Source organism: Lactuca saligna, chromosome 3 (genome assembly GCF_052625555.1).
Source record: "Lactuca saligna cultivar CGN05327 chromosome 3, ASM5262555v1, whole genome shotgun sequence".
In the NCBI taxonomy this organism is placed as follows: domain Eukaryota; kingdom Viridiplantae; phylum Streptophyta; class Magnoliopsida; order Asterales; family Asteraceae; genus Lactuca; species Lactuca saligna.
The window spans coordinates 30,701,424-30,713,865 of NC_136419.1; the positions used below are offsets into that span (position 1 = coordinate 30,701,424).

At 35.8% G+C, this 12,442-nt stretch overlaps 1 pseudogene across 1 annotated transcript; it reads right to left on the reverse strand.

Annotated features, from left to right (window-relative positions):
- Positions 1 to 2,431: 2,431 nt before the first annotated feature.
- On the reverse strand, positions 2,432 to 6,489 carry LOC145034980 (DEAD-box ATP-dependent RNA helicase 21-like; annotated as a pseudogene). Its single transcript, XR_013678279.1, has 2 exons — positions 4,343 to 6,489; positions 2,432 to 4,083 (listed from the first exon to the last, which is right to left on the reverse strand). The product of XR_013678279.1 is annotated as a DEAD-box ATP-dependent RNA helicase 21-like (transcript).
- Between the last annotated feature and the right edge of the window lie 5,953 nt (positions 6,490 to 12,442).

The following is a 12,442-nucleotide window of genomic DNA, read 5'->3' on the forward strand; positions in this document are numbered from 1 at the left end:
CAATAAAAATTAATAAGATAGTAAGTTAAAAAATATTTAATTTAAAATTATGGTAATTTTTTTTATTTATTATTAACGAGAATGGTTTTAAATATGGTTAGGTTTTACATGGTTTTTTATAATCTTTTTTTAAAGCTAATGAAAAAATTATTCTAAAAGTGTTTTTGAGTTTGCCAAATATTTTTTTGATTTATTAATTTTTTTAAAATCCAGTAAATCAATAAATTATTTTGAAGAACAATTCCAAACAATTACTTTACCTTATTGGTTTTTTAAAAAGTTAATAAATCAAATAAGTCGTTTTGAGAAACAATTCTAAACACTCTTTCAACATAAACGCCGTTAATTAGTAGGAGTCTAGTTTTTAATTTGGAGTCATCATTTTTATGGTGTTTTCTCAAGCATTAGTGTTTTTCCCTCTCATAACATTGTTATCCCCATAGTTTAAAGGGTTTATTGAAATTCATAATTGTCTATCACATAGTTGTTTGCTACATCAAAGCTTCCTTAAATTCGATTATTTCTCTTAAAAGCTATAAAAAGGACTATGAGAAAGCATGGAATAAAAGAAACTAAGGTATATGATTTGTTTTTTTTTTTTTTTCAATATCGTGACTTAATATAAAAAAAAAATGAAATTACAGTGCTTCAATACAAATAAATGGGAATATAATGCCATTATAACATCTTTTATCATTTCTCTCTGTCGAAGCAACGATCTTCCGGTTTTTCTTTCTCAAAGACAATAAAAAATATGAGAGAATATGAAAAAAAGGAAATTAAAGTAGAATGCTACGGTTTGGTTAAATTTTCAAAGTATAATCTCATAATAAAAAAAAAGTAAAACAACAGGGCATTAATATAAATAAATGGAAGTTGAATACTTTATATGATTATATCATCTATTGCGATATTTATCCATTAGAGCAACGTAAGTACTCTCGTTTTTTCTTAAAACTAATTCAACAAAAAATTTCAAGCATATCTTTTATTTTCGTTTTTATAAAGTTTTTTACCTCTTGGATTTTTAAGGGACATAAGATGTGGAAGCTTGATTGGATGTCTAAACTTGGTTGTAGTTCCTCAAATTTCTGGACACGGTACTATATGCCAAAAAACTAGGATTATTTTCAGGATTTTCTAAAGAGTTGGTTCAGATTTTTCAATTGGAACCACTGAGGGAGGAGGACTTCAAACTCTTAGGGAAATGGATTGTTATAGTTGAAAGCTTGAATAAAGAGGCATTGAGACCTATTTTAAAACTAAAGGATGTTGGATTCGCAAGTGTAGTTTTCTTCATTTCTTTTCCCATTTTATAGCGAACTCACCAACTTTAGTTTTCATTTACATATGATGGAAAAGTCCCACCTTGAAATGGCAACTATCAAACCTCTTGCAAATTAAAAAATGTAAACCATTGCATTATTTCATTATGAAAACAACATAATATTCATAAATGGTTACGTAAAGTTGGGTGTAGTTGATTCCCTTGAAAACCATTAAATTTTAGTCGATCTCCCTTGAAAACTCTCTTATGGAAAGTAGTAAAAGTTAGGCTAAATGCAAGAAAGTATGTTGTCATTTATGGAATCAATCCATCGAGATCAACAAATTCCATTTTGTCGTGATGTGAAGTGATAGTTTTTTTTTCAACAAAATACTTTTTTTATAGTGGGCTAATTACCCATCAATAAATAAAGTTTCTTTCAACTACTGGTTTTCTTTCGGTATTTTTTTTTTTTTTTTTTTTTTTTTTTTTTTTCAAAAATAAGTCATTGAAATCAAAGTATCAAAGTGGAAGATGCAGGAAATCACATCCTCTTCTGAGTCTTCCCTTAGACATTGAGTGTACCCATGCACAAACTTAAACAAACCCGACTTCCAGCTACGATGCTTGTGGATTTCGGCCTTCAATTTTTGACTTTCCATCTTTAAAGAAACACGTAAGGCCTGTTTTGGAGTTTAATTGTAAAGTCTTACAATTATTATTCATAAAACATCGAAAAAGTATACTAATTTGATCAAAACTGGAGTTGTATACCATGTGTTTTAGGTGAAGTAAAGTAATCAATGTTATTATTATTAGATAAATATGATGTTCAATATACAACACAATATGCATAGAGTACAAGTATTGGTGTGGTGTGACGATGATGTGACAAATAATGCATCAACACAAACCATTTAAAAGGCCAACAATTTATTATAGGACCTAATGTTAAATCAGTGACTTGTTTTCTGGTCAAAAGTTTATAAATCCTTTTAATATCTAGTACTAATAGTAATAGTAATCGACATGATAAACGCACTCTAGTAAGGCTTCACATTTATTCCTACATAATAATGCATGTCATGTCATGTCCTCATGACTCAAGTAGATACAAGTTGTTTGCCTTCAACTTTAGCAAGACCGAAATCAGAAAGCTTTGCATTGTATTTTATTCCTGATAAATTAAATCATACATACAATAGACCAAAAGCCTACAATAATACATTATACATGCAAATATTAACATCCCCACAATAGCATTTGTTGCTTTGTTTATTCTAGCACCAAACTTCAATTTCTTCCTTCATAACATTTATCTAAATACAAAACAATTTTTCATAGCTATAACCAGATAGATTTTTCAAAGTAAAAAGGTTAGAATAAAAAGATTTAGAAACTACAGTTCTATAATAACATAAACTTTTTAAAGTATCACTCCCTGCATTTAGGGTGCAAAACAAGGATAGAAAGTTACTCAACATTTTTATTCTTACTTAAATAAAGATAGGAATAATTTTTTGAAACTAATTCAAATTGTTTTTAATAACACACAGTCTTGAATGTGTAACATAACATTGTCCAGCAAAATTGGTAAAAATATGAGAATCTGGTTTCCTAGCATTATTAAGTTAAGTATATAGGTAAATGACTATAAACAAACTTCCTTCATATTTGTTTAATTTCCTCCTGTAATAGCATTGTACATTTACCCAGTTATAGCAAAATCATACAAATACCAAAAAAAGAAAAAAAAAATCTGGTTATTGTACCTTGGGAGAGGCTAGACTCTCCAAGTATTAGGGTTTTATTGTGTTCTCTTGGTATTTTGAGTGAATCATTGATAAGCCCCAACTCAACTTTTACTGGTTTATAGCCTAAGGGTATAAGGGTAGAATTGTCCTTTTAATTAAGTATCCATAGGTTGTTATCTGTGAGTGGGACAGGAATTGTGGGGGGCAACATTTTGTTGTCTGTTGTGTCCTTGGGTCCTTCTGTCTCAGTCTGTCTAGGTATTTAGTAGTAGAAGGTATATGTTATAGAACTTTGTTCTTCTTCTTCATGGAATTATCTTAATATTATCAGGTATTTTTTTAGTGTGAGTGTTAGAAATAATGTTTGAGTTATCTAATAGATTGAACAAGGGTCTATCAATCATTGAATATAGTGAAGCTTTTGTATATCTGTTCTTGTTTTGTTGATTTCATTCTATAAGTGAATCCATACCAATTGGGATCTCTCAAAAGTCAAAATCAACGTCAAGATGGGTGAGAACATCCTTGATTGCTTGTGTTTTTTGTTGATGCAATTGGAGAACAACGACAGATAGTTTGTTGAAGGCTGAAGAGGTTGAATGGATGCCTATCGTCTTGAATCAATCAGAAGAAAGTATTTTATGTGTTTTTTGTGAATGGTAATGGGGCTTAACTTTAGGTCTATTTTCCCTGTTCTCAATGGATGCAGAAACCAACAACCTTGGTAGATTGGGATGTGAGAAGTAAAGGGTTACTTGTAACTTTTCTTCAATCTCACCTATTTTATATTTTATATTAATATTATATAGATAGAGTAGAAAGAAGGAGTCAGAGAAAGGGTTCTGGGTATATTACCCAATCAACTCATTTCTTTATGCTCTTCCCAGCTTTATCCTACACCAAAATAAATTTGTTAGAAAATTGATTCTCTAACTATATACCAAATTAAACCACCATAAATAAAAAGATTTGATGAAAGAAAGGTAAGTAGGTAGGGAGAACGTTGATTCTTCTTCTCCTTCGTAGCTTCAAGTTTTTGCTGCTCTTCCCATTATATATATCCTAAAAAAATAGATTTGATATGAGGCTTAACTACATATCTTTTTATGTTGATTGAAGAGAGGTTGCAATTTCATAATATGTGGAGCTTTCATGCATAGTAACATACTTTGCAAAACGAAATTCTACACCCAACACAATTAGCAAGTCCATAAAACATCTATTAAAATTCAAAATCAGTGTAAAGGACAAAAGGCAACATCAGTGAACCCAAAATTTAATTTCTAATGTAACAAAACATCTTTAAGCACATCACACTTACCTCAATCTCAATGAAGAAAAACTGTGTCATTTCGTCTAGGTGGTTTATCAGGAATGGATCCAGGCTTGAACTTTGAAGCCTCATGCCTAGCAAGTTCAGGAGGCACATGACTGTTGCTATGTGTCAGCATCTGCTTCAAATCATAAAAGACATCAGTATCATGAAGAGTCAAGAATGTTGTAGCTATACCTGTCTTCCCTGCACGACCTGTACGCCCTATTCGATGAGTATACATTTCAATTTTTCCAGGCATGTCATAGTTTATCACACGAGCCACATCAGGTATATCAATCCCACGCCCTGCAACATCAGTGGCAACTAATACATTGAATCTTTTTGTCCTGAAACCTTCAAGACCCGTTTCCCTCTGTTCTTGTGACTTGCCACCACGCAACGTTGTCACACAGTAACCTGACTTTTCCAGTTTCTTGGATACATGGTCAGCGGTTATTTTAGTGTTAACAAAAACAATGACTTTCTTATCCACAAGTTCATCAAGCAATTCTTGAAGCCTAGGCATTTTCTCTGATTCCTTTACCATCATAACATGTTGTGTAATGAGATCGTTTGCCTTTCCTGCAGTTCCAACTGTAACAATAACGGGGTTTCTCAAGTATTTCCTGGCTAGTCTCTCCACAGCTGGAGGCATGGTGGCACTGAACATATAAGTGGTTCTGTAGATTCTTTTCTCATCAAGTTCTTCATCTTCATTCTCGGGTTTGAAGTTGCTTGATGGCATTGCATCCAGAATCTCTACAACTTGGGGCTCCATACCCATGTCAATCATACGGTCAGCCTCATCAAGAACAACATAATTACACTGGTTTAGAACAGCATATTGGCTCTTCAGGCAATCCTTAAGACGCCCAGGTGTAGCAATCACAACTTCACACCCTTGGCTAATCTTAAATGCTTGATCATCAATTGAACGTCCACCAACAATGGAAACAACTTTGATGCCTAGATAATTTGCAAACTTCAGTCTCTTCCTCAATTTGCTGTGCGAGTTCTCTGGAAGGTGCCATGACAACTGCATATGGTCCCTCGTCCTTGTTTTCTTCACTTATAGGAGGGAGTCTGGTGATGTAAGTCAACATTGGAAGAACAAAGGCAGCTGTTTTACCTGAACCAGTCTCGGCAACCCCAATCACATCTCTTTGCTGGAGACCAAGAGGAATGGCAGCCATTTGAATGGGAGATGGGGTCTTGTAACCAGCCCTCTCAACAGCTTTCAATAGCTCATTGCTCAGTTTACTTTCAACCCAACTCCTCATAGGCCTGGGAATTCTGGAACCTTTGTAAGATATGTTGAAATCTTCCCTAAAGATCCTCCAATCTCTCTCTGTCATTTCCTCTAGTTTCTTCTCAGACCAGTGGCGATCCACTCTCATGTCGAATGTATCGTACATGGCAGCAGCCTCTTCTGGCCTTTCCTCAATCCCATCTTTCTTCCTAATCTTGTCTCTCAACTCTTTCTCGTTCTTTGCGGCTAATTTTTTCTGCTCCCTGCGATCCATGCCAGCGCGGAAACCTCTTCCGAACAGAAGACGAGCCTCGTGAGAGTTTTGATAGAGAATATTCATATCACGAGAAGTGTCCTCGGTGTTCTCCCAATCGAAGGAAAAACGGAACTTATCGCTGGGTTTAATAACCCTTTTCTTAGGTTTCTTCGATCCCAAGTACTGCTCCTTGATGGCATCAAGCTCCTTCTCGCGCTCTCGCTCTGCAAGCTTCTCTAAACAAGCTCTTTCCCTAGCCTTGTTCTCTTCATCACGTTGTCTATCGCGGTTCCGCCGCTCAGAATCGCGTTCCCTTTCCCTCTCCCGTTCCCTGTCCGTATCTCTATCTCTGTCACGGCGATAACAGTCACGATCGTAATCACGAGAGGACCGGTTGTTACGGGAAGCGTCGTCGGACGATGGAGGGGGTTTAGAGGAGGAAGAATTACGGTTGCTCTGGAGGAGAAGCTGGCCGGATTGGCGCTTCCGTTCTTCAAATTCATCTTGGCGACGCTTGAGGGCTAATTGTTCTCGCTCTGATTTACTGAGAAATACGGGTTTCTTTGCCTGCAGTTTCTCACCTATGTCACCGATAGAACGCTTCATGGTTTAACCGAAGCTTAGAATGATTATATTCAAGAGCTATTACTTCGCTTTGCAGGGCAGGAGGTAGAGAAGGGGGAATTTGGGCTACTAATATGTGACGGTTAGTCGGTTAGGTTTCGTGTGGGTCAATGCTGACAAGGTTTCGTGTGGGCCAAGAAAAACAATTAAAAATATCCAAAATAAATAAATAAGAGTAAATTACACATTTTGTCCATGTGGTTTTCCTTAATTCCAACTATGGGTACTAGTATTAATTTTGCAACATGAAAGGTTCTTATAGTTTGTTTTTATTGCATTGGATGTCCCTCAACCTAATTCCCGTTTATTTCCACCGTTAAAGAGAGGCATGTAGCCCTCACGTGAGTGCAAAACAATCATTTCCTTTTTGGGACCATCTTAAGTATAATTACAAGGCATATAAAAGCTTCATTACCTATCCTCTTCATCTCTTTCTTCATTTGTCTCTTTTTATTACTGTTTCACGAAGCTATTTCAGGGTTCCTTAGGTTCATGAATGAACTCCAACAAGCAGCTGTAGATGCTAAAATAATGCAAGTATATGTGCTTTGGTTCTTGGGTTTTCTTCATTGTTGCAAGGTTATGTAACCTCCCCAAAATACCGAGTAAAAATTTCATTTTAAATAAGTCAATACCATACATACATTGTTCCAAAAGGCGATCAGAGTCAAAGTATTCTCAAAACATCGAAGTAAAATCATAAACAATCAAGAATAGATCTCCAGAGGATGTAGTATAATCAAGTTGGACCCTTCCTTTTGAAACCAGAAGTACCTGAAAACATTTTAAACATAAACCATAAGCACAAAACTTAGTGAGTTTCCTAAAATACCACATACCATAAAAAAGGGGCTCATCCCAACATATAAATAAATGGGCCCATCCTAACATATATAAATGGGCCAAACCCAACATAACAATGGGTTCAGTCCAACATAAAAATAGGCCCAACCCAACATATAAATTGGCCTAACCAAAGATACCAATAGGCCTAATCCAACATACAAATGGGTCCAACCCACCATAAACATGCGAGAGTAATAAAGACAACTAACACAATCCAATGAGTCAGCATTGGTGCCTTCTACCTATGAGTATAGTGAGAAGACTCACCTGAACTACTCAATAGAAGCTCAATAGCTACCTCAACAACAGAACAACCATTCCAAGATACCTAACGCCAAACTGAGATCAATCCTTAGTTAAATGCTCAATTTTTCCCAAGTTTGACCAAAATTAAAATGGTTAAAAAGTCAACGGTCAAAAATCTCACAGTGGGCCGCCACGTCGTGACCAAGCTTTTGTCACGTCATGGTGGCCTCAAGACAAAATAGTCGTTGAGACCACCCCTTCCTCACGTCGTGAAGGCAAATCCTTCACGTCGTGAGAACAACTCTAGCCTTCTTAATGCATTAAGCTCTTAATCCTTTAACCCACTCATCCATACTTTCCAGAAGGCTCTCATACACCCAAATGTAACATAAAAATCCTTACTTTATGATCATGCATGTCCAATACATGTCCTTTCCAACATTAGGTCAAAAAGGGGTAAGAAATGGGTTAATCTCATGCATGACATCAAAACTACTTGTGAGTCCAAATTTGAAGCATACAATGTTTGTAGGACCTTGGAGAGTAATAAAGTTGCAAACTTTATTCCCAACTTTCACTCAAAACTCATTAAGATGGGCCAAAACACCAAAAACACTTCGATCCAAAGATGAAATGCAATACATATTGGAACTTTACAACTTACAAAGGTCTAGAAGGCAGATGAAAGTTGAGATCTTCAATTGCCAAGATTCAAGGATCAATCTTGCATGAAAGCATTGCTCCAAAACCACCAAAAACTCTAAAAATGGATGATAGAGGAGAATTGAGGCTCAAAATAGAGAACAGAAGGCTAGGGTTTCTCTCAAAAGGCTTTAGGTGTGATGGAAGGTGGAAAATATCCCAAAAACACGAAATCACCCTTTAAATACCTAGAAAACCCTAAAGTTCATAGGCTTGGGTTGCCCGGTTCTCACCACGTGACAATAGGTTTTCACCCAATTCTATTCCAACTTCAAAACAATCATAACTTCTTCATTTCAACTCTGTTTTCAGCAATTTTTATATGCACGGTAATGTATTGATGAGCCCAACAACCTTGTCTAATTAATTTTGACTTAATACATGTCGAACTAAAACCATAATCCATACGAGAAGCCCAGAATATTACTTTTCCCATTTTAACCTTTTTCTTCAAAGCACAAATTGAAGGCTTTAATCACTTAACCAAAATTATCAACATCCAATAAGGTCTAAATGCTATTCCTATGAAGCTCAAGGCATTTACTCGATTCATTTATAGACCACAATCCCAAAATAAGAAACTTCTTGAAACAAGATGTTACATGTTATCTAGCATCTTATGAAGATTAGGTATATGTGGGGGATGTATGTTTTTGGAGGGAAAATCGATTTTGTTGTTGAAATTGTAACAAATGTCACTAGTCGTATGGGATGTTTATCAATTTTAAAGTGTTTATGAATGTCTTTTTGGAATCAGTTGAATTGTAAATGGAAATCATGTTGTGGTGACTTAATTATGAACTTATTTGTATTTACAATTGTTGAATTCATATGGGTAATATGTTGTTGTGGTGTTTATGAAAAGTAACGAAGCGGTGACTGTATTATGAACAAAACATGATAAATTTAAGCAATTTGTCAATAATGTATACATTAGGCATTAAATTGACCATTCCATAAATTAGTCAAAAACTTGTCAACAATGTCAGGTTTTGTGACCATAGTGGTAGTAGCATGAGTATACCAATGTAAACAAGGAAAAAGTAAAAAAATGTAAGCCGCAACAATATTGTGCAAAAGACAAGCATACAATATATAGATAAGTTAGTTAAACATTTAGCTAAAAAAGGATAGTTTTAACCTTGTTAACAAAGGAATCCATAAGTTAATTATCCTATCAAACCAAAAGACTATAGATTATGACATAAGTGTAACATCCCAAAAATCATAAGCAAAAAATTTCTTTTTTAATTCAACCAAAAACCATCAAATATTCGTTGAACCATCCAGAAGTATGTAAAGTAAAACTAGTTATCAGAGTACAATCTCAAAAATCATAAAAGTGATGAAACATGGGTAGATGCACTCCTATCAAGTCGGGCTCCTCCCTTTCAAACCGGAAGTACTTGAAACGTAAACTTAAACCGTAAGCACAAGGCTTAGTGAGCTTACCCAAAATACCACATAACATACATACAATGGGCCTCGCCCGACATCCATTGGGCCCCGCCTAATACATATCTTTCTGTAACATGCAATTGGCCCCACCCAACACACTTGTAACACTCTAAAAGTCAAAGAAATTCACAATTTTCAAAATCAACCATTAACCAACATTGTTTACAAACAGAGCCATTGTTTCAAAAACATTATATCAAAATCAGAGTTTTCCCAAGACCCAGTGACATAAAACAGGAAGATGTGCACAATCATGCTTTTTCTTTCCCACGGTCCTTAGAAGTACCTGAAACAATGAACTAAAAACTATAAGCCAAAGATTAGTGAGTTCCCCCAAAGTACCAACACACCACATAACAAACAAGCTACAAATATGAGCAACCAGCCTGATTGGACCGCATTGTCAGGCCTATAGCCTATCTATATCTATCTATGAGCCTTCGGCATGACTGGACCACCTCGCAGGGCCTACAACCTATCCAGACCGCTCTACGAGTTGTCGGCCTAACTGGACCGCCTCACAGGGCCTACAGCCTATCTGATCATCCCTGAGTGTCTTGGCCTACAACACAAAGAAGGACCGCCTCAACCCAAACACAATATGTCGACATATGTAACAGATAAACATAAACACAGATCCAACAAATACAGATAATCATATAGAGGCTGCTAAAATGACCTAAAATCCAGAACAAGGACGTTAAATACGATTTAAACCCTAATTTTATGGGATTAAGCTGCACAACTCACCATGCCATGTAACACTTCACTTAATCCATTTCAACTTCAAACAGTCATAACTTCTTCATTCCTAATCCGTTTTTAGTGATCATTATATGCACATGAAGGTCTGAACAAGCCCCCAAATTCTATCAAATTTCTTTTGACTTAATATATACCAATCTAAATCCATTAATTCATGCAAGAATCCCAAAATATCACTTTTCCCCTTTCTACCCTTCTAGCTCCAAAGCACAATTCAAGGGCCTAAGTCATTTAACCAATATTATCAACATCTAATAAGGTCTAAACTTTATTCCGTTAAATCCTAAGACCTTTATGCGATTAGATTACGGTCTGCTATCCCAAAATCACAAACATCCCGAAACTGGACGTTACAACTCTCTAATGTTGTTTAGTAAATTATATGTATGTGGTCTCCCTGATATTTTTGAAAGCATAATAAAACAAAGTTTAAATTATAAGTTTATCCATTTCTTAAAGTATTTGTAATTGAAAGCTTCACAAATGTAGTTTAGCTATACGTATGTGGTATCCTTGATATTTTTGAAAGCATAATAAACCAACCATGTAATCAGTTTCAACATGGTTGACATGTAAAGTAAGAGTGTTTAATAAACTAATATGAAAGGAACTGCTTTATACTAAAGGAATGGCTCCTAGCATAGTGCTTTGGTGGTATATTTTTCAACCATTCATGAGTTGCAAGGTTTAATCTCTTAAGTTCCTCCATAGCCTTTGTAAAGTAGGAAATAGTCATTACGGTGACACATCTATACAGTAGTCTTGTAACAACCATAAAGCTCAAGCCAATTTAAAATTTTTAAAACATTTCAAAACCATTAAGCATTACAAAATTTGTTTTCAAAATAGTATAATATCAAAGTATCCTAGAAACAAAGTCATAAACAAGGGGAGCTGTACGATCACGCCTTTTCCTTCCCGCGATCATCTAAGGCACCTAAAACTGAAACTGAAATTGTAAGCCCAAAGCTTAGTGATTTCCACCAAAATACACATACACACAACAATATTCATATAATCACGAACAACATACTATGGGTCCAGTCAACCATCGGGTTGGAATACCCCAGGTCCTCAACCATCCAGTTAGAATGCCAACATACTATGGGTCCAATCATCCTCGGAATGGAATACCCCAGGCCCACAACCAACAGGTTAGAATGCCCACATACTACAAGTCCAATCATCCTCGGGATGGAATACTCACGGCCCACAACCATCGGGTTGGAATTCCTAGGTTTATTGTCTTTCGCACAAATCAGATAAGCCTAAACCACTAATTAAACATGTGCGCATCAGCTAATCATATAACAGTTTATAGACAGACAAACCGATCTAACATATCATAGCAACATAAAACATCCTATCTTCCAGGATACTTATCTAACGGATCATAACAACATATAACATCCTATCAACCAGGATACTGATCTAACGGATCATAACAACATATAACATCCTATCTACCAGGATATTGATCTAACGGATCATAACATCATATAACATATCAGGATATCAATTCAAAAGGGCCGACCTTAGTGCCTTAGACCCTTTAGAGGTGAGTTTTACTCACTGTACTCAAGGAGTGAGGATTGAGCGACCACCATGTATATGTATAATGTTAAGGTGTTGTAGTGATACTTGAGACAATTATGGGTAGGTGTGGAAGGTAGTATGGGCCCATACTACTGAAAGCATAGGACCCATACATATAGTAAGGAAGTCACACAACCCCTAGGGTTTAGTGAGGAGTTGGTTCCCTATTATTTGTGTGGATTATCTGATATCTTCCTGGTGTATTTTCAGTATGGTGGTTACCAGGCGTTTTGTGAGTGGATCCGGATCAGGATCAGGGCAGGGCGATCAGGGTGCCCCGGCAGCACCCGAGATTATCGGCTAGGATGGGTCAGTGTTGATAGAGGATCGTATCAGGGAGATCATCCATAAGGAGGTGGTCGAC